Source organism: Diorhabda carinulata, chromosome 5, assembly GCF_026250575.1.
Source record: "Diorhabda carinulata isolate Delta chromosome 5, icDioCari1.1, whole genome shotgun sequence".
NCBI classification, from domain to species: Eukaryota; Metazoa; Arthropoda; class Insecta; order Coleoptera; family Chrysomelidae; genus Diorhabda; species Diorhabda carinulata.
In genome coordinates, this window is record NC_079464.1 from 3,717,640 (window position 1) to 3,745,196 (window position 27,557).

General features: G+C 34.5%; 1 protein-coding gene across 1 annotated transcript in view; it reads left to right on the forward strand.

Annotated features, from left to right (window-relative positions):
• Positions 1–718: 718 nt before the first annotated feature.
• LOC130894220 (potassium voltage-gated channel protein Shaw) overlaps positions 719–27,557 on the forward strand; it is a 122,158-nt gene continuing 95,319 nt past the window's right edge. Inside the window, exon 1 of the mRNA XM_057800866.1 lies at positions 719–1,060. The gene's annotated coding sequence lies outside the window, so the exon portion shown is untranslated. The remainder of the gene's footprint in view (positions 1,061–27,557) is intronic.

Sequence of the window (27,557 nt, forward strand, 5' to 3'; positions counted from 1 at the left end):
TAAAGTATCACTTAATAGGGTAAATTTTGAAAAATTTCGCTTTAGCTCCTTTCCTTTTATATGGTATGTTTTCATTGCTCTAATCGATGAGACAATCTGTATAATAGACATTCGAACAAAAGTTTCCGTAGTTTATACATTTCTTGAGATATCTCTGGTAAAAAAAAAGATATTGATACAAGGTTTGATTTGTTTTAATGTTAATTTAGTTTATTTCTAAAAGACGAACTTTAATTTTTATGCTTGTATTTAAATTTTGGTAATTAAATCGCTTTTAATTTATATATTTTGTATTGTTGAACAAAAGTTCTTTCAAACAATATCAAGTTTATAAAAATCGGCTGAGCAGAACCGGACTTAAATGTATTTTTACATTACAAAGTTCCCACTCTCCCCTATATCTTATTTGAAGAGATAGACTGAAATTTCTCAAATAAAAAATGCACAGAATTTGTTGAGGAATTCGATTCTGGCATTTAATTGTGTAAAATTTGAAAAATTTTGCTTCATCTCCGTTATATAGTATTTTTTTATTGCTCTAATCGATGAGACAATCTGTATAATAGAATAAAAAAATATTCTAGGAGTACTTTTCTTGTTGTATAAAAATATGAAATGCATAACAAGAGCTGTAAGTTCGTCGCGGAGTTGGTTTCAATAATTTCCACGCAAGCTGAAAAGGGGTGTTGCCGAATGCGTCAACTTCCCTTATTTTAGTATTTTCTGAGCTTCAGTTCGCTTCGGTCGTCCGATAGAAACACTTTCCGATAACAAAACGAATCAAATTCGAAAATTCATGTCATTTCGCCGAAATTATCGTATTTTTTATGACGGTAATCCGTAATCGAGAACCCGCATGGCATATACCTCGAAATACTAACCTACAAATTATTGAATTTTACAAAATATCATCGTTATTTTGGAAATCGATTGAAATATTCCATTTTAAATATGTTCGGCGTTTAATCATATGTGAAAGTGTTGAATTTAAAATGGTTCTGTTATGAGACGTTTGGTGGGTCTTAACAAAGTCGAAAAGCATAATAATAAAAAAAGAAAGGTCAGTTAATTGACGTTTTATCATTTTTTTTTAGGTACTGGTTTGTTTGTGTAACGTTTCCATGGTGATAACACCCAATTATTTTTTTGATATGTCACATTCGTTAAAATTATACAGGGGTTTCAATTAGTTATCGTCTTCGAGGACTTGGTTCACCGTATCACTGAAGACGATGACTTTGATATCGAAACTGTTGGTATTGGTATTATTAATACAAATATAATACAAAAATTTTGGAACCTAACCTAACCATCCAGATCTGGAGATTCAAATTTTAATTCATCAATTTTTTCTATTGCAATAACGGAAATTTGATCGTCCACTGTGCTGCTGGTCTTCCCTAATGTACAGTCTCGTCTAAACTTTGATTCTTTACTGTTGATAACGAAGGAACAGTCTCACCCAGAGTAGAATCTAATTCAATTTTGATATTGGTTATGCTAAGGCTCAAACTAGAAACAGATATTTAATAGATTGAGTACTTTGTTAATTTTCAAACAAATACCGCCATCTTTTGTCAAACCAGACACTTCTGGAACCACACATCTAGACGTGTACGACTCAATGTTAATCACAATCTTTTAAAGGTGATATCTTGTAAAGGATTGGGCCTATCAAAAATTATTTATATTTATTTGAGGTATAAGAGAAAAATAAGCCAAATCAGAGGTGTATGGTGGCTGTTCGATGTTTCTGAAGTCGCTTTAGTGTACGTAGCCTTGGATGCAGCTTGTTTCGGTTGATTTTACCGTATTTATAGATATATTAAAAATTTTATCCCACCCAAGTGATTCGACGGATTGCAAATACTACAAAAAGTACCAAAAAAGTTTTGGGATTGCGATTAAACTGACTTTTAGGGTTCAAACACAACTAGAAGCTTGACATATTCTTCTGGTTTACCAATGAAAATGCTCCAGTCCGTAATGCTTCAAGGAGATTGAACAGCCACCGTATAACCCATATCTGGCCCTATCGGACTATTTTTAGCCAACAAATCTGACAAACGAATTGAAAATTTAACTTCGACGATGTTATTTCTATGCTAGGATAAGAATTCATGAATTTTTTTTATTTTATTTTATTTTCGTGAAATTTAATACTGTGGAATATAATTTTTGGAATATGAGCGTTTCTTTTCAATCTCATTACTTCGGTTCGAACTTTCCGAGTAGAAGTAGAGACGCGATGAAATTCGTAGCAAAAAGAAAGTAAATTGAGGTTCACAATATCTTCTTATTACCCAAATTACTTTTCTTTGGAAAATCGAAGCTTCATATTGAGCTAAACATCTCTGTATTGGTACAAGATGTTTCTATATTAGAAGGGAAAGATTCAGGAAGTAATCGACTTTTCGAAATGATGGATTCCGTAAAAAATAATCGATCGTTCTCACATAATGATCCATTTTCGAATAGATAAGGAAACAACAAAAAAATTAACACGAAAATTGTGAAAAAACCATGAAAAACATCGAGGAAACAAAAAGGAATCGATATCGTCATATTTTTGGTATGTTTACCGGTTCGTTCTTTTATATTTTCTTTTTGTATGTGTTTTTTCTTCGTTTTCACACGAACCTCGAAGATATTACAAAAATTTGAAGGAAATTTAGTAAAGGAATCAACCAAAAATGTCTTTTTATATTAAAAACATAAACCAAACGCTTCGAGTGTCATTCGAGGATGTTCACGGAAGTACCTGCTCTCACCTAGAGATGGCGGTCGTTGCTTGAAGTTTGAAGACGCCATCTCGTTTAGTATTTGTTTGGTACCAATACTGAACGTTTTCAGTAAATTCGTAACATTTGAAAGACATTATCCCAACCAATATAAAAAGCTGAACTGGATTCTACTCTGGATGAGACTGATCCTTCCTTATCAACAGTATAATATTGAATAGCAAAGTTTAGACGAGACTGTACGATCTGGGAAGACCAGCAACGCAGTGGTCGACAAAATGAGGTGTCGACTCCAGAAATGTTGAATATCGTTGACTAAACTAGCTCCAAATAAGGCAAAGACTGTTCCACATGCAGGCAAGGTCGTAATTATGGTTTTTTTGGAATGCGCGAGGGATAATTTCCATTGAAAAAGGAAAATCTATCGTGTGAAGGTTTAAGCGAAAAAATCGAGCCAAAACGGCCGCATTAGGCTAAGAAAAAATTGTTGAATCATCAAGACCTTGCAGCAACTCACAAATCTGTTATTTCAATCGCCAAAATTGATGAATTAAACTTTGAATTGCTACCTCATGCATCCTATTTGCCAGATTTAGCTTCCTCGGATTATTTCCAGTTTCCAGATTTGAAGAAATGGCTATTTTGGGTTTAAAACTTATTAAACATCGCTGGTAAAAGAGTATGAAATTACTAGGAGATTACATTGAACAATGAATACAACGTTTTCCGAAATTTTTATGCACCAAGTACTTTTGGAACCCTCCTCGTAAGTTAATGAAGTTAGTTTAAATGTTCATATGTTCAATATGTGTTAGGTAAACGTAATAAAGTGAATTTCAATCTATATATGCGTCTAACATCCTCTTTTAGAACGAATTTCATAAGAAATAGTTGGGACAAAACAATTTATATCCATCGTTGAAATCGTATGAAATTAAAATTGCAGAATCGCTTGCCCACGTCTCGCGAAATTAATTCTGTCATCCCTATGTCACAAAGGTAAATTTTCCATAAACAAACAACACCCCTTTATAAATATGCATGAAGAAACTTTACGACGAGCGAACAGCTACACTCTAGGGTATTGTTGAAATATATACCGAATTTTTTGAAGATTTTTAATTGAAACCACGTAATACGTAGCGCAGTCCATGAGTTATTAGCCTAACATTGAATCTTCCATAAGAATATTGTTACGAACTCGTCCACGACATGCACTGTGAAGCCGGGCCCGGTTCTGTTATAACGGAAATCTATAATTTGTCGAATTTTTCGAAGATTTTTATTCGATTGAATCGAAATTGATACTTACTAACGTAATATGAACGCTTCGGCATGTCAAACCACGTAATAAGTAGCGCAGTCCATGAGTTATTAGCCTAACATTGAATCTTCCATAAGAATATTGTTACGAACTCGTCCACGACATGCACTGTGAAGCCGGGCCCGGTTCTGTTATAACGGAAATCTATAATTTGTCGAATTTTTCGAAGATTTTTATTCGATTGAATCGAAATTGATACTTACTAACGTAATATGAACGCTTCGGCATGTCAAACCACGTAATAAGTAGCGCAGTCCATGAGTTATTAGCCTAACATTGAATCTTCCATAAGAATATTGTTACGAACTCGTCCACGACATGCACTGTGAAGCCGGGCCCGGTTCTGTTATAACGGAAATCTATAATTTGTCGAATTTTTCGAAGATTTTTGTTCGATTGAATCGAAATTGATACTTACTAACGTAATATGAACGCTTCGGCATGTCAAACCACGTAATAAGTAGCGCAGTCCATGAGTTATTAGCCTAACATTGAATCTTCCATAAGAATATTGTTACGAACTCGTCCACGACATGCACTGTGAAGCCGGGCCCGGTTCTGTTATAACGGAAATCTATAATTTGTCGAATTTTTCGAAGATTTTTATTCGATTGAATCGAAATTGATACTTACTAACGTAATATGAACGCTTCGGCATGTCAAACCACGTAATAAGTAGCGCAGTCCATGAGTTATTAGCCTAACATTGAATCTTCCATAAGAATATTGTTACGAACTCGTCCACGACATGCACTGTGAAGCCGGGCCCGGTTCTGTTATAACGGAAATCTATAATTTGTCGAATTTTTCGAAGATTTTTATTCGATTGAATCGAAATTGATACTTACTAACGTAATATGAACGCTTCGGCATGTCAAACCACGTAATAAGTAGCGCAGTCCATGAGTTATTAGCCTAACATTGAATCTTCCATAAGAATATTGTTACGAACTCGTCCACGACATGCACTGTGAAGCCGGGCCCGGTTCTGTTATAACGGAAATCTATAATTTGTCGAATTTTTCGAAGATTTTTAATCGATTGAATCAAAATTGATACTTACTAACGTAATATAAACGCTTCGGCATGTCAAACCACGTAATACGTAGTGTGGTTATAAAAATATTGTTGCGAACTAGTCCACGACATGCACTGTGAAGCCGGCCCGGTTCTGTTATAACGGAAATCTATAATTTGTCGAATTTTTCGAAGATTTTTATTCGATTGAATCGAAATTGATACTTACTAACGTAATATGAACGCTTCGGCATGTCAAACCACGTAATAAGTAGCGCAGTCCATGAGTTATTAGCCTAACATTGAATCTTCCATAAGAATATTGTTACGAACTCGTCCACGACATGCACTGTGAAGCCGGGCCCGGTTCTGTTATAACGGAAATCTATAATTTGTCGAATTTTTCGAAGATTTTTAATCGATTGAATCAAAATTGATACTTACTAACGTAATATAAACGCTTCGGCATGTCAAACCACGTAATACGTAGTGTGGTTATAAAAATATTGTTGCGAACTAGTCCACGACATGCACTGTGAAGCCGGCCCGGTTCTGTTATAACGGAAATCTATAATTTGTCGAATTTTTCGAAGATTTTTATTCGATTGAATCGAAATTGATACTTACTAACGTAATATGAACGCTTCGGCATGTCAAACCACGTAATAAGTAGCGCAGTCCATGAGTTATTAGCCTAACATTGAATCTTCCATAAGAATATTGTTACGAACTCGTCCACGACATGCACTGTGAAGCCGGGCCCGGTTCTGTTATAACGGAAATCTATAATTTGTCGAATTTTTCGAAGATTTTTAATCGATTGAATCAAAATTGATACTTACTAACGTAATATAAACGCTTCGGCATGTCAAACCACGTAATACGTAGTGTGGTTATAAAAATATTGTTGCGAACTAGTCCACGACATGCACTGTGAAGCCGGCCCGGTTCTGTTATAACGGAAATCTATAATTTGTCGAATTTTTCGAAGATTTTTAATCGATTGAATCGAAATTGATACTTACTAACGTAATATGAACGCTTCGGCATGTCAAACCACGTAATACGTAGTGTGGTTTTAAAAATATTGTTGCGAACTCGTCCACGACATGCACTGTGAAGCCGGCCCGGTTCTGTTATAACGGAAATCTATAATTTGTCGAATTTTTCGAAGATTTTTAATCGATTGAATCGAAATTGATACTTACTAACGTAATATAAACGCTTCGGCATGTCAAACCACGTAATACGTAGTGTGGTTATAAAAATATTGTTGCGAACTCGTCCACGACATGCACTGTGAAGCCGGCCCGGTTCTGTTATAACGGAAATCTATAATTTGTCGAAGATTTTTAATCGATTGAATCGAAATTGATACTTACTAACGTAATATAAACGCTTCGGCATGTCAAACCACGTAATACGTAGTGTGGTTATAAAAATATTGTTGCGAACTAGTCCACGACATGCACTGTGAAGCCGGCCCGGTTCTGTTATAACGGAAATCTATAATTTGTCGAATTTTTCGAAGATTTTTAATCGATTGAATCGAAATTGATACTTACTAACGTAATATAAACGCTTCGGCATGTCAAACCACGTAATACGTAGTGTGGTTTTAAAAATATTGTTGCGAACTCGTCCACGACATGCACTGTGAAGCCGGCCCGGTTCTGTTATAACGGAAATCTATAATTTGTCGAATTTTTCGAAGATTTTTAATCGATTGAATCGAAATTGATACTTACTAACGTAATATGAACGCTTCGGCATGTCAAACCACGTAATACGTAGTGTGGTTTTAAAAATATTGTTGCGAACTCGTCCACGACATGCACTGTGAAGCCGGTCCGGTTCTGTTATAACGGAAATCTATAATTTGTCGAATTTTTCGAAGATTTTTAATCGATTGAATCGAAATTGATACTTACTAACGTAATATGAACGCTTGGGCATATCCAACCACGTAATACGTAGTGTGGTTATAAAAATATTGTTGCGAACTCGTCCACGACATGCACTGTGAAGCCGGGCCCGGTTCTGTTATAACGGAAATCTATAATTTGTCGAATTTTTCGAAGATTTTTAATCGATTGAATCAAAATTGATACTTACTAACGTAATATAAACGCTTCGGCATGTCAAACCACGTAATACGTAGTGTGGTTATAAAAATATTGTTGCGAACTCGTCCACGACATGCACTGTGAAGCCGGGCCCGGTTCTGTTATAACGGAAATCTATAATTTGTCGAATTTTTCGAAGATTTTTAATCGATTGAATCGAAATTGATACTTACTAACGTAATATGAACGCTTCGGCATGTCAAACCACGTAATACGTAGTGTGGTTTTAAAAATATTGTTGCGAACTCGTCCACGACATGCACTGTGAAGCCGGCCCGGTTCTGTTATAACGGAAATCTATAATTTGTCGAATTTTTCGAAGATTTTTAATCGATTGAATCGAAATTGATACTTACTAACGTAATATGAACGCTTGGGCATATCCAACCACGTAATACGTAGTGTGGTTATAAAAATATTGTTGCGAACTCGTCCACGACATGCACTGTGAAGCCGGGCCCGGTTCTGTTATAACGGAAATCTATAATTTGTCGAATTTTTCGAAGATTTTTAATCGATTGAATCAAAATTGATACTTACTAACGTAATATAAACGCTTCGGCATGTCAAACCACGTAATACGTAGTGTGGTTATAAAAATATTGTTGCGAACTCGTCCACGACATGCACTGTGAAGCCGGGCCCGGTTCTGTTATAACGGAAATCTATAATTTGTCGAATTTTTCGAAGATTTTTAATCGATTGAATCAAAATTGATACTTACTAACGTAATATAAACGCTTCGGCATGTCAAACCACGTAATACGTAGTGTGGTTATAAAAATATTGTTGCGAACTAGTCCACGACATGCACTGTGAAGCCGGCCCGGTTCTGTTATAACGGAAATCTATAATTTGTCGAATTTTTCGAAGATTTTTATTCGATTGAATCGAAATTGATACTAACGTAATATGAACGCTTCGGCATGTCAAACCACGTAATAAGTAGTGTGGTTTTAAAAATATTGTTGCGAACTCGTCCACGACATGCACTGTGAAGCCGGCCCGGTTCTGTTATAACGGAAATCTATAATTTGTCGAATTTTTCGAAGATTTTTATTCGATTGAATCGAAATTGATACTTACTAACGTAATATGAACGCTTCGGCATATCAAACCACGTAATACGTAGTGTGGTTATAAAAATATTGTTGCGAACTCGTCCACGACATGCACTGTGAAGCCGGGCCCGGTTCTGTTATAACGGAAATCTATAATTTGTCGAATTTTTCGAAGATTTTTATTCGATTGAATCGAAATTGATACTTACTAACGTAATATGAACGCTTCGGCATATCAAACCACGTAATACGTAGTGTGGTTTTAAAAATATTGTTGCGAACTCGTCCACGACATGCACTGTGAAGCCGGCCCGGTTCTGTTATAACGGAAATCTATAATTTGTCGAATTTTTCGAAGATTTTTATTCGATTGAATCGAAATTGATACTTACTAACGTAATATGAACGCTTCGGCATATCAAACCACGTAATACGTAGTGTGGTTATAAAAATATTGTTGCGAACTCGTCCACGACATGCACTGTGAAGCCGGGCCCGGTTCTGTTATAACGGAAATCTATAATTTGTCGAATTTTTCGAAGATTTTTAATCGATTGAATCGAAATTGATACTTACTAACGTAATATGAACGCTTGGGCATATCCAACCACGTAATACGTAGTGTGGTTATAAAAATATTGTTGCGAACTCGTCCACGACATGCACTGTGAAGCCGGGCCCGGTTCTGTTATAACGGAAATCTATAATTTGTCGAATTTTTCGAAGATTTTTATTCGATTGAATCGAAATTGATACTTACTAACGTAATATGAACGCTTCGGCATATCAAACCACGTAATACGTAGTGTGGTTATAAAAATATTGTTGCGAACTCGTCCACGACATGCACTGTGAAGCCGGGCCCGGTTCTGTTATAACGGAAATCTATAATTTGTCGAATTTTTCGAAGATTTTTATTCGATTGAATCGAAATTGATACTTACTAACGTAATATGAACGCTTCGGCATGTCAAACCACGTAATACGTAGTGTGGTTTTAAAAATATTGTTGCGAACTAGTCCACGACATGCACTGTGAAGCCGGCCCGGTTCTGTTATAACGGAAATCTATAATTTGTCGAATTTTTCGAAGATTTTTAATCGATTGAATCGAAATTGATACTTACTAACGTAATATGAACGCTTCGGCATGTCAAACCACGTAATACGTAGTGTGGTTTTAAAAATATTGTTGCGAACTCGTCCACGACATGCACTGTGAAGCCGGCCCGGTTCTGTTATAACGGAAATCTATAATTTGTCGAATTTTTCGAAGATTTTTAATCGATTGAATCGAAATTGATACTTACTAACGTAATATAAACGCTTCGGCATGTCAAACCACGTAATACGTAGTGTGGTTATAAAAATATTGTTGCGAACTCGTCCACGACATGCACTGTGAAGCCGGCCCGGTTCTGTTATAACGGAAATCTATAATTTGTCGAATTTTTCGAAGATTTTTAATCGATTGAATCGAAATTGATACTTACTAACGTAATATGAACGCTTCGGCATGTCAAACCACGTAATACGTAGTGTGGTTTTAAAAATATTGTTGCGAACTCGTCCACGACATGCACTGTGAAGCCGGGCCCGGTTCTGTTATAACGGAAATCTATAATTTGTCGAATTTTTCGAAGATTTTTAATCGATTGAATCGAAATTGATACTTACTAACGTAATATGAACGCTTGGGCATATCCAACCACGTAATACGTAGTGTGGTTATAAAAATATTGTTGCGAACTCGTCCACGACATGCACTGTGAAGCCGGGCCCGGTTCTGTTATAACAGAAATCTATAATTTGTCGAATTTTTCGAAGATTTTTAATCGATTGAATCAAAATTGATACTTACTAACGTAATATAAACGCTTCGGCATGTCAAACCACGTAATACGTAGTGTGGTTATAAAAATATTGTTGCGAACTAGTCCACGACATGCACTGTGAAGCCGGCCTGGTTCTGTTATAACGGAAATCTATAATTTGTCGAATTTTTCGAAGATTTTTATTCGATTGAATCGAAATTGATACTTACTAACGTAATATGAACGCTTCGGCATGTCAAACCACGTAATAAGTAGTGTGGTTTTAAAAATATTGTTGCGAACTCGTCCACGACATGCACTGTGAAGCCGGGCCCGGTTCTGTTATAACGGAAATCTATAATTTGTCGAATTTTTCGAAGATTTTTAATCGATTGAATCGAAATTGATACTTACTAACGTAATATGAACGCTTGGGCATATCCAACCACGTAATACGTAGTGTGGTTATAAAAATATTGTTGCGAACTCGTCCACGACATGCACTGTGAAGCCGGGCCCGGTTCTGTTATAACAGAAATCTATAATTTGTCGAATTTTTCGAAGATTTTTAATCGATTGAATCAAAATTGATACTTACTAACGTAATATAAACGCTTCGGCATGTCAAACCACGTAATACGTAGTGTGGTTATAAAAATATTGTTGCGAACTAGTCCACGACATGCACTGTGAAGCCGGCCTGGTTCTGTTATAACGGAAATCTATAATTTGTCGAATTTTTCGAAGATTTTTATTCGATTGAATCGAAATTGATACTTACTAACGTAATATGAACGCTTCGGCATGTCAAACCACGTAATAAGTAGTGTGGTTTTAAAAATATTGTTGCGAACTCGTCCACGACATGCACTGTGAAGCCGGCCCGGTTCTGTTATAACGGAAATCTATAATTTGTCGAATTTTTCGAAGATTTTTAATCGATTGAATCGAAATTGATACTTACTAACGTAATATAAACGCTTCGGCATGTCAAACCACGTAATACGTAGTGTGGTTATAAAAATATTGTTGCGAACTCGTCCACGACATGCACTGTGAAGCCGGCCCGGTTCTGTTATAACGAAAATCTATAATTTGTCGAATAAGCCGGTTCTCATATGATTTCTAGTAGTTTAATGAAGCGAGCGCTGATTTTGCAGTGATTTTCTTCGATAATTTATATTGAGATAGTTAACATCATTATACATACCGAAAGTTTCTTCTTTTTTATAAAAATAAAGTTAATCACAAACTCGGTGGGATGAATTTATACATATTTAATTTATTTATGCCCTATTCACTACACTTGAACACTTAACTATTCACTACACTTGAACAATTAACTATTCACTACACTTGAACACTTAATTATTCACTACACTTGAACACTTAACTATTCACTACACTTGAACACTTAACTATTCACTACACTTGAACACTTAATTATTCACTACACTTGAATACTTAACTATTCACTACACTTAAACACTTAATTATTCACTTGTATTAAATTTTTTCTACTAATTTAATGTTTTCTGGATTAGGGCTTCCCGCACGTGAGTAATTTTCTAATGAATATCGTTTCCAGATAAACAAATTGGACTAATTCCGTTGTGACAATGACAAATCTTTATAAATGAGTATTAAGAATAATCTGTTTGTCAGATATACATAAAAATTTGACAGATAACATTGAAAAAATTAACTATAAGTGTCACTCATCAATCAAATCCACTTGTTTTGGTTCTTAATTTCTACCTAGACCTATAAAAAGTGTTTATCCAAATACTAGATAATAAAAAATAGAATTTGGTCTGTATTTTTCTTTAAGGGTTTAATTTCATTCACTCGAACAGCTCGAAGTTCTCCTGACGTTTTCTTTTCTCCAAGGGAATTTCGGTTTGAATTTCCAAATACTTCAGATCCTTCACCCTGCCTCAGAACGCAAATAGAGTGGTCGGGACTTAATTGAGTTGAATTAAAAAAAAAACGTCTACTTAGTTTGTTTTGTTATTGGTGTTCGCAGAAGTACTTGGTCTGACCTAGAGATGGCGGTAGTTACTTGAAAATATAACATAACCTGTACAGCACATGTTTCAAGTTTGAAAGTGGTACAGGATGATGGTGAACTGAAAGTGCGCGACATAGTAGACATTTCAAAAAGTGCAGTACATCGCATATTAACTGAAAATTCGAACATGATGAAGCTGTGCGCAAAATGGGTACCGAATTTGCTCACAATGGAACAAAAACAGCGTCGTAGCTTAAAGGTAATTCCCAAAGGTAATTTTTGAGATTCGGAATAAAGAAAAAGTCACATGGAACTAAAACTGACGAAAGTAGTGGCTGAACTGAGCTTTGATTCTTTTTAGTGCTATTTTTGATACAACATGATTTCCAAGTGAGAATTACCAGGATTTTCATCAAGATTACAACCTAACCAAATCTTGCAACTATTTGGCAACGTATAACAGGGGAGAGCAGTATACGAGGTGATTCGAATGAAACTAGCTTGCAATCGATTGTACGTGACCGTGAGTCCGCGGTCGCAGCTGCGTTGCAGGTTTTGTTTCTTTTGATTGAGAACTAAGCCTCAAATTTTTGAGAAAGGTGGAAAAACAGCGAAATTCGATGGAAAACTAAAAAGACTCTACGAACCGATTTAAGTCTAGCACTTTCACTAATTGCTTCAAGTGCACTGCTAATTTTGAGTTTCAAGCCTAAATAATCATCAATCAAGACTCTACGAACCGATTTAAGTCTTGCACTTTCACTAATCGCTTCAAGTGCAGTGCTAATTTTGAGTTTCAAGCCTAAATAATCATCATTCAAGACTCTACGAACCGATTTAAGTCTTGCACTTTCACTAATCGCTTCAAGTGCAGTGCTAATTTTGAGTTTCAAGCCTAAATAATCATCATTCAAGACTCTACGAACCGATTTAAGTCTTGCACTTTCACTAATCGCTTCAAGTGCAGTGCTAATTTTGAGTTTCAAGCCTAAATAATCATCATTCAAGACTCTACGAACCGATTTAAGTCTTGCACTTTCACTAATTGCTTCAAGTGCAGTGCTAATTTTGAGTTTCAAGCCTAAATAATCATCATTCAAGACTCTACGAACCGATTTAAGTCTTGCACTTTCACTAATTGCTTCAAGTGCAGTGCTAATTTTGAGTTTCAAGCCTAAATAATCATCAATCAAGACTCTACGAACCGAATTAAGTTTTGCACTTTCACTAATCGCTTTAAGTGCAGTGCTAATTTTGAGTCTCAAGCCTAAATAATCATCATTCAAGACTCTACGAACCGATTTAAGTCTTGCACTTTCACTAATCGCTTTAAGTGCAGTGCTAATTTTGAGTTTCAAGTCTAAATAATCATCAATCAAGACTCTACGAACCGATTTAAGTCTTGCACTTTCACTAATTGCTTCAAGTGCACTGCTAATTTTGAGTTTCAAGTCTAAATAATCATCAATCAAGACTCTACGAACCGATTTAAGTCTTGCACTTTCACTAATCGCTTCAAGTGCAGTGCTAATTTTGAGTTTCAAGCCTAAATAATCATCAATCAAGACTCTACGAACCGATTTAAGTCTTGCACTTTCACTAATCGCTTTAAGTGCAGTGCTAATTTTGAGTCTCAAGCCTAAATAATCATCATTCAAGACTCTACGAACCGATTTAAGTCTTGCACTTTCACTAATCGCTTTAAGTGCAGTGCTAATTTTGAGTCTCAAGCCTAAATAATCATCAATCAAGACTCTACGAACCGAATTAAGTTTTGCACTTTCACTAATCGCTTTAAGTGCAGTGCTAATTTTTAGTCTCAAGCCTAAATAATCATCATTCAAGACTCTACGAACCGATTTAAGTCTTGCACTTTCACTAATCGCTTTAAGTGCAGTGCTAATTTTGAGTCTCAAGCCTAAATAATCATCAATCAAGACTCTACGAACCGATTTAAGTCTTGCACTTTCACTAATTGCTTCAAGTGCAGTGCTAATTTTGAGTTTCAAGCCTAAATAATCATCAATCAAGACTCTACGAACCGATTTAAGTCTTGCACTTTCACTAATTGCTTCAAGTGCAGTGCTAATTTTGAGTTTCAAGCCTAAATAATCATCAATCAAGACTCTACGAACCGATTTAAGTCTTGCACTTTCACTAATCGCTTTAAGTGCAGTGCTAATTTTGAGTCTCAAGCCTAAATAATCATCAATCAAGACTCTACGAACCGAATTAAGTTTTGCACTTTCACTAATCGCTTTAAGTGCAGTGCTAATTTTTAGTTTCAAGCCTAAATAATCATCAATCAAGACTCTACGAACCGATTTAAGTCTTGCACTTTCACTAATTGCTTCAAGTGCAGTGCTAATTTTGAGTTTCAAGCCTAAATAATCATCAATCAAGACTCTACGAACCGAATTAAGTTTTGCACTTTCACTAATCGCTTTAAGTGCAGTGCTAATTTTGAGTCTCAAGCCTAAATAATCATCATTCAAGACTCTACGAACCGATTTAAGTCTTGCACTTTCACTAATCGCTTTAAGTGCAGTGCTAATTTTGAGTTTCAAGTCTAAATAATCATCAATCAAGACTCTACGAACCGATTTAAGTCTTGCACTTTCACTAATTGCTTCAAGTGCACTGCTAATTTTGAGTTTCAAGTCTAAATAATCATGAATCAAGACTCTACGAACCGATTTAAGTCTTGCACTTTCACTAATCGCTTTAAGTGCAGTGCTAATTTTGAGTCTCAAGCCTAAATAATCATCAATCAAGACTCTACGAACCGATTTAAGTCTTGCACTTTCACTAATTGCTTCAAGTGCACTGCTAATTTTGAGTTTCAAGTCTAAATAATCATCAATCAAGACTCTACGAACCGATTTAAGTCTTGCACTTTCACTAATTGCTTCAAGTGCACTGCTAATTTTGAGTTTCAAGCCTAAATAATCATCAATCAAGACTCTACGAACCGATTTAAGTCTTGCACTTTCACTAATTGCTTCAAGTGCAGTGCTAATTTTGAGTTTCAAGTCTAAATAATCATGAATCAAGACTCTACGAACCGATTTAAGTCTTGCACTTTCACTAATCGCTTTAAGTGCAGTGCTAATTTTGAGTCTCAAGCCTAAATAATCATCAATCAAGACTCTACGAACCGAATTAAGTTTTGCACTTTCACTAATCGCTTTAAGTGCAGTGCTAATTTTTAGTTTCAAGCCTAAATAATCATCAATCAAGACTCTACGAACCGATTTAAGTCTTGCACTTTCACTAATTGCTTCAAGTGCAGTGCTAATTTTGAGTTTCAAGCCTAAATAATCATCAATCAAGACTCTACGAACCGAATTAAGTTTTGCACTTTCACTAATCGCTTTAAGTGCAGTGCTAATTTTTAGTTTCAAGCCTAAATAATCATCAATCAAGACTCTACGAACCGATTTAAGTCTTGCACTTTCACTAATTGCTTCAAGTGCAGTGCTAATTTTGAGTTTCAAGCCTAAATAATCATCAATCAAGACTCTACGAACCGAATTAAGTTTTGCACTTTCACTAATCGCTTTAAGTGCAGTGCTAATTTTGAGTCTCAAGCCTAAATAATCATCATTCAAGACTCTACGAACCGATTTAAGTCTTGCACTTTCACTAATCGCTTTAAGTGCAGTGCTAATTTTGAGTTTCAAGTCTAAATAATCATCAATCAAGACTCTACGAACCGATTTAAGTCTTGCACTTTCACTAATTGCTTCAAGTGCACTGCTAATTTTGAGTTTCAAGTCTAAATAATCATCAATCAAGACTCTACGAACCGATTTAAGTCTTGCACTTTCACTAATCGCTTCAAGTGCAGTGCTAATTTTGAGTTTCAAGCCTAAATAATCATCAATCAAGACTCTACGAACCGATTTAAGTCTTGCACTTTCACTAATCGCTTTAAGTGCAGTGCTAATTTTGAGTCTCAAGCCTAAATAATCATCATTCAAGACTCTACGAACCGATTTAAGTCTTGCACTTTCACTAATCGCTTTAAGTGCAGTGCTAATTTTGAGTCTCAAGCCTAAATAATCATCAATCAAGACTCTACGAACCGAATTAAGTTTTGCACTTTCACTAATCGCTTTAAGTGCAGTGCTAATTTTGAGTCTCAAGCCTAAATAATCATCATTCAAGACTCTACGAACCGATTTAAGTCTTGCACTTTCACTAATCGCTTTAAGTGCAGTGCTAATTTTGAGTCTCAAGCCTAAATAATCATCAATCAAGACTCTACGAACCGATTTAAGTCTTGCACTTTCACTAATTGCTTCAAGTGCAGTGCTAATTTTGAGTTTCAAGCCTAAATAATCATCAATCAAGACTCTACGAACCGATTTAAGTCTTGCACTTTCACTAATTGCTTCAAGTGCAGTGCTAATTTTGAGTTTCAAGCCTAAATAATCATCAATCAAGACTCTACGAACCGATTTAAGTCTTGCACTTTCACTAATTGCTTCAAGTGCAGTGCTAATTTTGAGTTTCAAGTCTAAATAATCATGAATCAAGACTCTACGAACCGATTTAAGTCTTGCACTTTCACTAATCGCTTTAAGTGCAGTGCTAATTTTGAGTCTCAAGCCTAAATAATCATCAATCAAGACTCTACGAACCGAATTAAGTTTTGCACTTTCACTAATCGCTTTAAGTGCAGTGCTAATTTTTAGTTTCAAGCCTAAATAATCATCAATCAAGACTCTACGAACCGATTTAAGTCTTGCACTTTCACTAATTGCTTCAAGTGCAGTGCTAATTTTGAGTTTCAAGCCTAAATAATCATCAATCAAGACTCTACGAACCGAATTAAGTTTTGCACTTTCACTAATCGCTTTAAGTGCAGTGCTAATTTTGAGTCTCAAGCCTAAATAATCATCATTCAAGACTCTACGAACCGATTTAAGTCTTGCACTTTCACTAATCGCTTTAAGTGCAGTGCTAATTTTGAGTTTCAAGTCTAAATAATCATCAATCAAGACTCTACGAACCGATTTAAGTCTTGCACTTTCACTAATTGCTTCAAGTGCACTGCTAATTTTGAGTTTCAAGTCTAAATAATCATCAATCAAGACTCTACGAACCGATTTAAGTCTTGCACTTTCACTAATCGCTTCAAGTGCAGTGCTAATTTTGAGTTTCAAGCCTAAATAATCATTAATCAAGACTCTACGAACCGATTTAAGTCTTGCACTTTCACTAATCGCTTTAAGTGCAGTGCTAATTTTGAGTCTCAAGCCTAAATAATCATCATTCAAGACTCTACGAACCGATTTAAGTCTTGCACTTTCACTAATCGCTTTAAGTGCAGTGCTAATTTTGAGTTTCAAGTCTAAATAATCATCAATCAAGACTCTACGAACCGATTTAAGTCTTGCACTTTCACTAATTGCTTCAAGTGCACTGCTAATTTTGAGTTTCAAGTCTAAATAATCATCAATCAAGACTCTACGAACCGATTTAAGTCTTGCACTTTCACTAATTGCTTCAAGTGCAGTGCTAATTTTGAGTTTCAAGCCTAAATAATCATTAATCAAGACTCTACGAACCGATTTAAGTCTTGCACTTTCACTAATCGCTTTAAGTGCAGTGCTAATTTTGAGTCTCAAGCCTAAATAATCATCATTCAAGACTCTACGAACCGATTTAAGTCTTGCACTTTCACTAATCGCTTTAAGTGCAGTGCTAATTTTGAGTCTCAAGCCTAAATAATCATCAATCAAGACTCTACGAACCGAATTAAGTTTTGCACTTTCACTAATCGCTTTAAGTGCAGTGCTAATTTTTAGTCTCAAGCCTAAATAATCATCATTCAAGACTCTACGAACCGATTTAAGTCTTGCACTTTCACTAATCGCTTTAAGTGCAGTGCTAATTTTGAGTCTCAAGCCTAAATAATCATCAATCAAGACTCTACGAACCGATTTAAGTCTTGCACTTTCACTAATTGCTTCAAGTGCAGTGCTAATTTTGAGTTTCAAGCCTAAATAATCATCAATCAAGACTCTACGAACCGATTTAAGTCTTGCACTTTCACTAATTGCTTCAAGTGCAGTGCTAATTTTGAGTTTCAAGCCTAAATAATCATCAATCAAGACTCTACGAACCGATTTAAGTCTTGCACTTTCACTAATTGCTTCAAGTGCAGTGCTAATTTTGAGTTTCAAGTCTAAATAATCATGAATCAAGACTCTACGAACCGATTTAAGTCTTGCACTTTCACTAATCGCTTTAAGTGCAGTGCTAATTTTGAGTCTCAAGCCTAAATAATCATCAATCAAGACTCTACGAACCGAATTAAGTTTTGCACTTTCACTAATCGCTTTAAGTGCAGTGCTAATTTTTAGTTTCAAGCCTAAATAATCATCAATCAAGACTCTACGAACCGATTTAAGTCTTGCACTTTCACTAATTGCTTCAAGTGCAGTGCTAATTTTGAGTTTCAAGCCTAAATAATCATCAATCAAGACTCTACGAACCGAATTAAGTTTTGCACTTTCACTAATCGCTTTAAGTGCAGTGCTAATTTTGAGTCTCAAGCCTAAATAATCATCATTCAAGACTCTACGAACCGATTTAAGTCTTGCACTTTCACTAATCGCTTTAAGTGCAGTGCTAATTTTGAGTTTCAAGTCTAAATAATCATCAATCAAGACTCTACGAACCGATTTAAGTCTTGCACTTTCACTAATTGCTTCAAGTGCACTGCTAATTTTGAGTTTCAAGTCTAAATAATCATCAATCAAGACTCTACGAACCGATTTAAGTCTTGCACTTTCACTAATCGCTTCAAGTGCAGTGCTAATTTTGAGTTTCAAGCCTAAATAATCATTAATCAAGACTCTACGAACCGATTTAAGTCTTGCACTTTCACTAATCGCTTTAAGTGCAGTGCTAATTTTGAGTCTCAAGCCTAAATAATCATCATTCAAGACTCTACGAACCGATTTAAGTCTTGCACTTTCACTAATCGCTTTAAGTGCAGTGCTAATTTTGAGTTTCAAGTCTAAATAATCATCAATCAAGACTCTACGAACCGATTTAAGTCTTGCACTTTCACTAATTGCTTCAAGTGCACTGCTAATTTTGAGTTTCAAGTCTAAATAATCATCAATCAAGACTCTACGAACCGATTTAAGTCTTGCACTTTCACTAATTGCTTCAAGTGCAGTGCTAATTTTGAGTTTCAAGCCTAAATAATCATTAATCAAGACTCTACGAACCGATTTAAGTCTTGCACTTTCACTAATCGCTTTAAGTGCAGTGCTAATTTTGAGTCTCAAGCCTAAATAATCATCATTCAAGACTCTACGAACCGATTTAAGTCTTGCACTTTCACTAATCGCTTTAAGTGCAGTGCTAATTTTGAGTCTCAAGCCTAAATAATCATCAATCAAGACTCTACGAACCGAATTAAGTTTTGCACTTTCACTAATCGCTTTAAGTGCAGTGCTAATTTTCAGTCTCAAGCCTAAATAATCATCATTCAAGACTCTACGAACCGATTTAAGTCTTGCACTTTCACTAATCGCTTTAAGTGCAGTGCTAATTTTGAGTCTCAAGCCTAAATAATCATCAATCAAGACTCTACGAACCGATTTAAGTCTTGCACTTTCACTAATTGCTTCAAGTGCAGTGCTAATTTTGAGTTTCAAGCCTAAATAATCATCAATCAAGACTCTACGAACCGATTTAAGTCTTGCACTTTCACTAATTGCTTCAAGTGCAGTGCTAATTTTGAGTTTCAAGCCTAAATAATCATCAATCAAGACTCTACGAACCGATTTAAGTCTTGCACTTTCACTAATTGCTTCAAGTGCAGTGCTAATTTTGAGTTTCAAGTCTAAATAATCATGAATCAAGACTCTACGAACCGATTTAAGTCTTGCACTTTCACTAATCGCTTTAAGTGCAGTGCTAATTTTGAGTCTCAAGCCTAAATAATCATCAATCAAGACTCTACGAACCGAATTAAGTTTTGCACTTTCACTAATCGCTTTAAGTGCAGTGCTAATTTTTAGTCTCAAGCCTAAATAATCATCAATCAAGACTCTACGAACCGAATTAAGTTTTGCACTTTCACTAATTGCTATAAATGCAAATGCATTTTTATCGAGAAACTGTTGCAAGGATTTGAACTGCGATTGCTGCGAAGTCGTTTGTATCAAAATTTGTGCTGGTATTTGCGAAATTTTTCGGCCGCGTGACATTCGTATAGAAACAATTGAATATTTCATTTTTCTTCTCAACAACTGACACATATATTACTTATTTTCATTTTATTCTAACATCTGCTTTTACGGAGTCGCATATTGAACCATAAACTCGACGTGTCTTGCCGCAGAAATGTCACTTTTCATTACGGACCCTCACTCCAGGAAGGAAAACATTGATTTCTATATGAATGAAAATGGAGATAGAAGAAAAATTTTATCTAATAAAACAGTCGGAAAGAAATATCGGGATAAGAAAGTTGAAAAATTGATTTCTTAATCGAAACAATTCGTTCCGATGGAAACACTATACCTTTATTAGAACTCGGAAGTTTCAATTCATTTATCAATACAAAAGTTTCGTTATTATGATGTTTCGTTAGTATTTACACCATCAGTAACGACTAAATTTACTACCATAGCACGATAATAACAGTTCTCACACATCAATTCGAATAAAAACGTTTTTGAACAGTCAAAACATCGAATTTATGGGATACAATTTTGTATATATGTATAATTTTGAGTTTCCAGCGTAAATTATCCTCAATCCAGACTCTACGAACTGATTTAACTCTTTCATCAGTATTTTTCTTATCATTGGCTGTTTAATTTGACCATCGTTGTTTACCCTTTCTTCTTGAGGTCAATTTCCTCCCATATTTTCATTATCTTTGTCTTGTATATAATCGTTATCAGCAACTATTAGTATTCAATTTGACCTATTTTCAAAGTCCCCTCGTACATTATCGTTATGTATAATGAATCTTTAATTTTATTGTGAACTTCAACCCACCTCAGACTAACTGAACCGTCAGAATAAACGTTTCATTGAGCAAATGATTTATCGTTAGTCAGTCCCTAGAAATTTTGTTAATTAATTATTTAGTTTACTTCAAACAAAATTAGAATCTTGGTTGTTACGTAATATACAGTCTGATGATTAAAATAGTTACTCGACATTCGAAACGTTGTAAAAAAGGAGCAAATTGACTTACTACGTGCCTTATATAAAATAGAACTCTCGAAAGATACATATAATAGTCCGGTAAAATTAGACTAAACATAGCAGAAAATAAAAATTATTCGTTGTGTTTATTTTTATAAATAACTTTCTAGAAGTTTCGACGTGTGGTAAAATCGTTACTCATGTGGTTTTACGGGATCTGGTAAACTCCAGATGTCCACTGGAATTCATCTCTATGTCAATTTTTGTTATTTCGACCGGACAATTTTGTCTTTACTGCTGTGAAAAGCTGTTAGACGATAAGCCCGGTCTAAGTCTGAAGTAATTACATAACACTTTCCGTTAATGGCCCTATTCTTGTATTTTTTTTTTTCGAGATTTCACTAGGACGGATCGATGAGTCATTTCGTCGAAAAAAAAGGACAATGAGTCATTAACTATATCCAACTTTTTGTTTGGGTTTTTGATAGAGATTTTCATTGCAATATTAGTCTTTTTAACACGATGAGATGAAATTTCAAAGTTTGTTTTCATATATTTTTAGTATAAAATCAAAATATCGCCTAAGAACTCGTAAAAAAATCCGGCTGTCCAAAAAAATATTTTTGTATATTAAATTTTTATTGTCTGGTATGACACAGAACACATTACTAATATTGACAGCTGACGTTTTATATAAAACGACACGCGGAACGTTTTAAACTTGACATATGTTGCGTTTCGTGAATGATAATTCGAAAAATTAATTTCTATGATTCATATTTAATTAGATAATAGCATAAAAAGCGATAATTTAATTTTTACCCGCACTTAACCTCTTTCATTTCCATACGCGAGTTTCATCTAACATATTTACTCGGTTTCTATGTGAATCCCACCTTTTTGGGATTAGTAAATGAGTAATTAGTATTTCAGTGGCAGAGCGAATCTGTTGAACAAAATCCTGTTTAATCCGGAAATTTCCGGTTCCTAAGCTCCTCTAATTTCTCTCGCTTACTAGTATCAAACAAATCTTGATTTAACGCTACAAGTTATCCTAAATGTGTCATGTCGTCATAAACAAAAATAATCGGATCAATATTTTAGAAGCATGAGATCGCAAAAAGTGTTATAATAACAATAAACCTCAAAATTTGGTAATAAATAACGTATAAAATCAAAAAAAAGTTGTAATCAACTTAAATTAAATTTCGGTACGTCCGGTTAATTTGCCGGTCGGTGTGAGAGGTGTGTATAACCGATGCACGATAATGGGAAGCACTTACTCTTGTCTGGAGTGATTCCTAAGTGGAAATTCCTTTTTATTTGCTTTGTCTTTTCACAAATATTGAATAGATATCATTCAAGAACTGTTGTAATAAAAAATCAATTAGAGAATATTTATAACAAGTGTTAATTTTTTTAATAAATATTCGATCATATTTTTATTATTTAATAATATACTAAAAACAGTGAACAAAAAAACACACAATATCTACTCTAATTACGAGTTTATATAATTTATAAAATTTGACATATTTTATAACATAGATAATAAACATAGAGAATAATAATAATCAGATGAATAATTGACAGGAATTTATTCCTGATTTTAGCTTCGAAAGAGCGTTCTGTTGATATATTTATATTTAATAGCGAGTTCAAAGTATGAAGCAGGAGCATTGGATGTATATCGAATTTTATTATACAGGGTGTTAATCGGCATACATAATCTTTCTAGTCATATAGAAAAATATGTGTTATCACGTTACATACTTTTACGAGGGACAGTTTGTAAGTTGTTTTTCATTCAAATCTTATAGCGTAGGATGACATAACCTTGAAGTAAAAATTTCCTACAGGGATTGTCATCTTGTATGTAAATATTTAGTAAATTCGAGCTTTAAAGTTTATCGTGTTAATAGCGATACGTTTTTGAAGTATATTATGATTCAACCGTCGGGTTCAACAGATTAATCAAAGTATGAGTCACATCTTACGATTGAGTCTCACATTAAATCAACGTTGCCAGATTTAATAGAGCGTAAAACGGATGTTAAAAGGATTTGAAACAATGGGAAATTTTGTATTTCAATTTTAAGCATTACTGGAATGATGTTAATCATAATGAAATGTTGTAACAACGTAAAATAAACAAATAGATTAAGATTGTATCAAAATAATCGCTGCTTCTGTATATGAACTCGTAGATACTTTATACCGAAGTAAGCTCCCTCGAAGATAAAGCCATTTCTGAAAGCTCAACTCCTTTTAAATGTATTATCACTTTGAGAAACGGGTTTAGAATGACAGACGGGAATGTTTGTAGGCCATTAAAATTGGATTTGGGCGTAAAAGTAGGCGAAGTATGTTTCAATTTAGAAGATTTTATTGAAAAAAACATAAAAACTTTATTTCCACAAACAAATATACCTATAAAAAAAGATATCGCGAAACCTAACCTAGCTTTTATAAAATACGGAAAGTCACTTTTATATTCTTCGGACCAAACTGTTCACGTTAATTTAACATTCCTTTTCACCTTTTGGTTTGTTGTAGAGTCCTTTTTTCACAGATTCTTTCTCGTCCTGAGTCTAATATGTGATTATTTCCACTAATTTCCACAGAACCTTGACTTATACATAAAAATTTTCCTTTTGAATCACTCTATCTATTAGTGAAAACTACGTGAAAATCCGTTCGGTAGTTTTTGAATTAAACACGAATATACGAATCCGCCGAAGCTGCATAGATCTTTGTTTAATAATATGTAGATATCTCCACTAATTTCCACGGAACCTTGACTTATCATACACCAAAATATTCCTTTTGAATCACTCTATCTATTAGTGAAAACTACGTGAAAATCCGTTCGGTAGTTTTTGAATTAAACACGAATATACGAAACCACCGAAGCTGCATAGATCTTTGTTTAATAAAATGTAGATATCTCCACTAATTTCCACGGAACCTTGACTTATTATACATAAAAATATTCCTTTCGAATCACTCTATCTATTAGTGAAAACTACGTGAAAATCCGTTTGGTAGTTTTTGAATTAAACACGAATATACGAATCCGCCGAAGCTGCATAGATCTTTGTTTAATAATATGTAGATATCTCCACTAATTTCCACGGAACCTTGACTTATCATACACCAAAATATTCCTTTTGAATCACTCTATCTATTAGTGAAAACTACGTGAAAATCCGTTCGGTAGTTTTTGAATTAAACACGAATATACGAAACCACCGAAGCTGCATAGATCTTTGTTTAATAAAATGTAGACATCTCCACTAATTTCCATGGAACCTTGACTTATTATACATAAAAATATTCCTTTCGAATCACTCTATCTATTAGTGAAAACTACGTGAAAATCCGTTCGGTAGTTTTTGAATTAAACACGAATATACGAATCCGCCGAAGCTGCATAGATCTTTGTTTAATAATATGTAGATATCTCCACTAATTTCCACGGAACCTTGACTTATCATACACCAAAATATTCCTTTTGAATCACTCTATCTATTAGTGAAAACTACGTGAAAATCCGTTCGGTAGTTTTTGAATTAAACACGAATATACGAAACCACCGAAGCTGCATAGATCTTTGTTTAATAAAATGTAGATATCTCCACTAATTTCCACGGAACCTTGACTTATTATACATAAAAATATTCCTTTCGAATCACTCTATCTATTAGTGAAAACTACGTGAAAATCCGTTTGGTAGTTTTTGAATTAAACACGAATATACGAATCCGCCGAAGCTGCATAGATCTTTGTTTAATAATATGTAGATATCTCCACTAATTTCCACGGAACCTTGACTTATTATACATAAAAATATTCCTTTCGAATCACTCTATCTATTAGTGAAAACTACGTGAAAATCCGTTTGGTAGTTTTTGAATTAAACACGAATATACGAAACCACCGAAGCTGCATAGATCTTTGTTTAATAAAATGTAGATATCTCCACTAATTTCCACGGAACCTTGACTTATTATACATAAAAATATTCCTTTTGAATCACTCTATCTATTAGTGAAAACTACGTGAAAATCCGTTCGGTAGTTTTTGAATTAAACACGAATATACGAAACCACCGAAGCTGCATAGATCTTTGTTTAATAAAATGTAGATATCTCCACTAATTTCCACGGAACCTTGACTTATTATACATAAAAATATTCCTTTCGAATCACTCTATCTATTAGTGAAAACTACGTGAAAATCCGTTTGGTAGTTTTTGAATTAAACACGAATATACGAATCCGCCGAAGCTGCATAGATCTTTGTTTAATAATATGTAGATATCTCCACTAATTTCCACGGAACCTTGACTTATCATACACCAAAATATTCCTTTTGAATCACTCTATCTATTAGTGAAAACTACGTGAAAATCCGTTCGGTAGTTTTTGAATTAAACACGAATATACGAAACCACCGAAGCTGCATAGATCTTTGTTTAATAAAATGTAGACATCTCCACTAATTTCCATGGAACCTTGACTTATTATACATAAAAATATTCCTTTCGAATCACTCTATCTATTAGTGAAAACTACGTGAAAATCCGTTCGGTAGTTTTTGAATTAAACACGAATATACGAAACCGCCGAAGCTGCATAGATCTTTGTTTAATAAAATGTAGATATCTCCACTAATTTCCACGGAACCTTGACTTATTATACATAAAAATATTCCTTTCGAATCACTCTATCTATTAGTGAAAACTACGTGAAAATCCGTTCGGTAGTTTTTGAATTAAACACGAATATACGAAACCCCCGTAGCTGCATAGATCTTTGTTTTATAAAATGTGATATCTCCACTAATTTCCACGGAACCTTGACTTATCATACATAAAAATATTCCTTTCGAATCACTCTATCTATTAGTGGAAACTACGTGAAAATCCGTTCGGTAGTTTTTGAATTAAACACGAATATACGAAACCGCCGTAGCTGCATAGATCTTTGTTTTATAAAATGTGATATCTCCACTAATTTCCACGGAACCTTGACTTATTATACATGAAAATATTCCTTTTGGATCACTCTATCTACTAGTGAAAACTACGTGAAAATCCGTTCGGTAGTTTTTGAATTAAACACGAATATACGAAACCGCCGTAGCTGCATAGATCTTTGTTTTATAAAATGTGATATCTCCACTAAATTCCACGGAACCTTGACTTATTATACATAAAAATATTCCTTTTAAATCACTCTATCTATTAGTGAAAACTACGTGAAAATCCGTTCGGTAGTTTTTGAATTAAACACGAATATACGAAACCGCCGTAGCTGCATAGATCTTTGTTTAATAAAATGTAGATATCTCCACTAATTTCCACGGAACCTTGACTTATTATACATAAAAATATTCCTTTTAAATCACTCTATCTACTAGTGAAAACTACGTGAAAATCCGTTCCGTAGTTTTTGAATTAAACACGAATATACGAAACCGCCGTAGCTGCATAGATCTTTGTTTTATAAAATGTGATATCTCCACTAATTTCCACGGAACCTTGACTTATTATACATAAAAATATTCCTTTTGAATCACTCTATCTACTAGTGAAAACTACGTGAAAATCCGTTCGGTAGTTTTTGAATTAAACACGAATATACGAAACCGCCGTAGCTGCATAGATCTTTGTTTTATAAAATGTGATATCTCCACTAATTTCCACGGAACCTTGACTTATTATACATAAAAATATTCCTTTTGAATCACTCTATCTACTAGTGAAAACTACGTGAAAATCCGTTCGGTAGTTTTTGAATTAAACACGAATATACGAAACCGCCGTAGCTGCATAGATCTTTGTTTTATAAAATGTGATATCTCCACTAATTTCCACGGAACCTTGACTTATTATACATAAAAATATTCCTTTTGAATCACTCTATCTACTAGTGAAAACTACGTGAAAATCCGATCGGTAGTTTTTGAATTAAACACGAATATACGAATCCGCCGAAGCTGCATAGATCTTTGTTTAATAATATGTAGATATCTCCACTAATTTCCACGGCACCTTGACTTATTATACATAAAAATATTCCTTTTGAATCACTCTATCTACTAGTGGAAATTACGTGAAAATCCGTTCGGTAGTTTTTGAATTAAACACGAATATACGAAACCCCCGTAGCTGCATAGATCTTTGTTTTATAAAATGTGATATCTCCACTAATTTCCACGGAAGCTTGACTTATTATACATAAAAATATTCCTTTTGAATCACTCTATC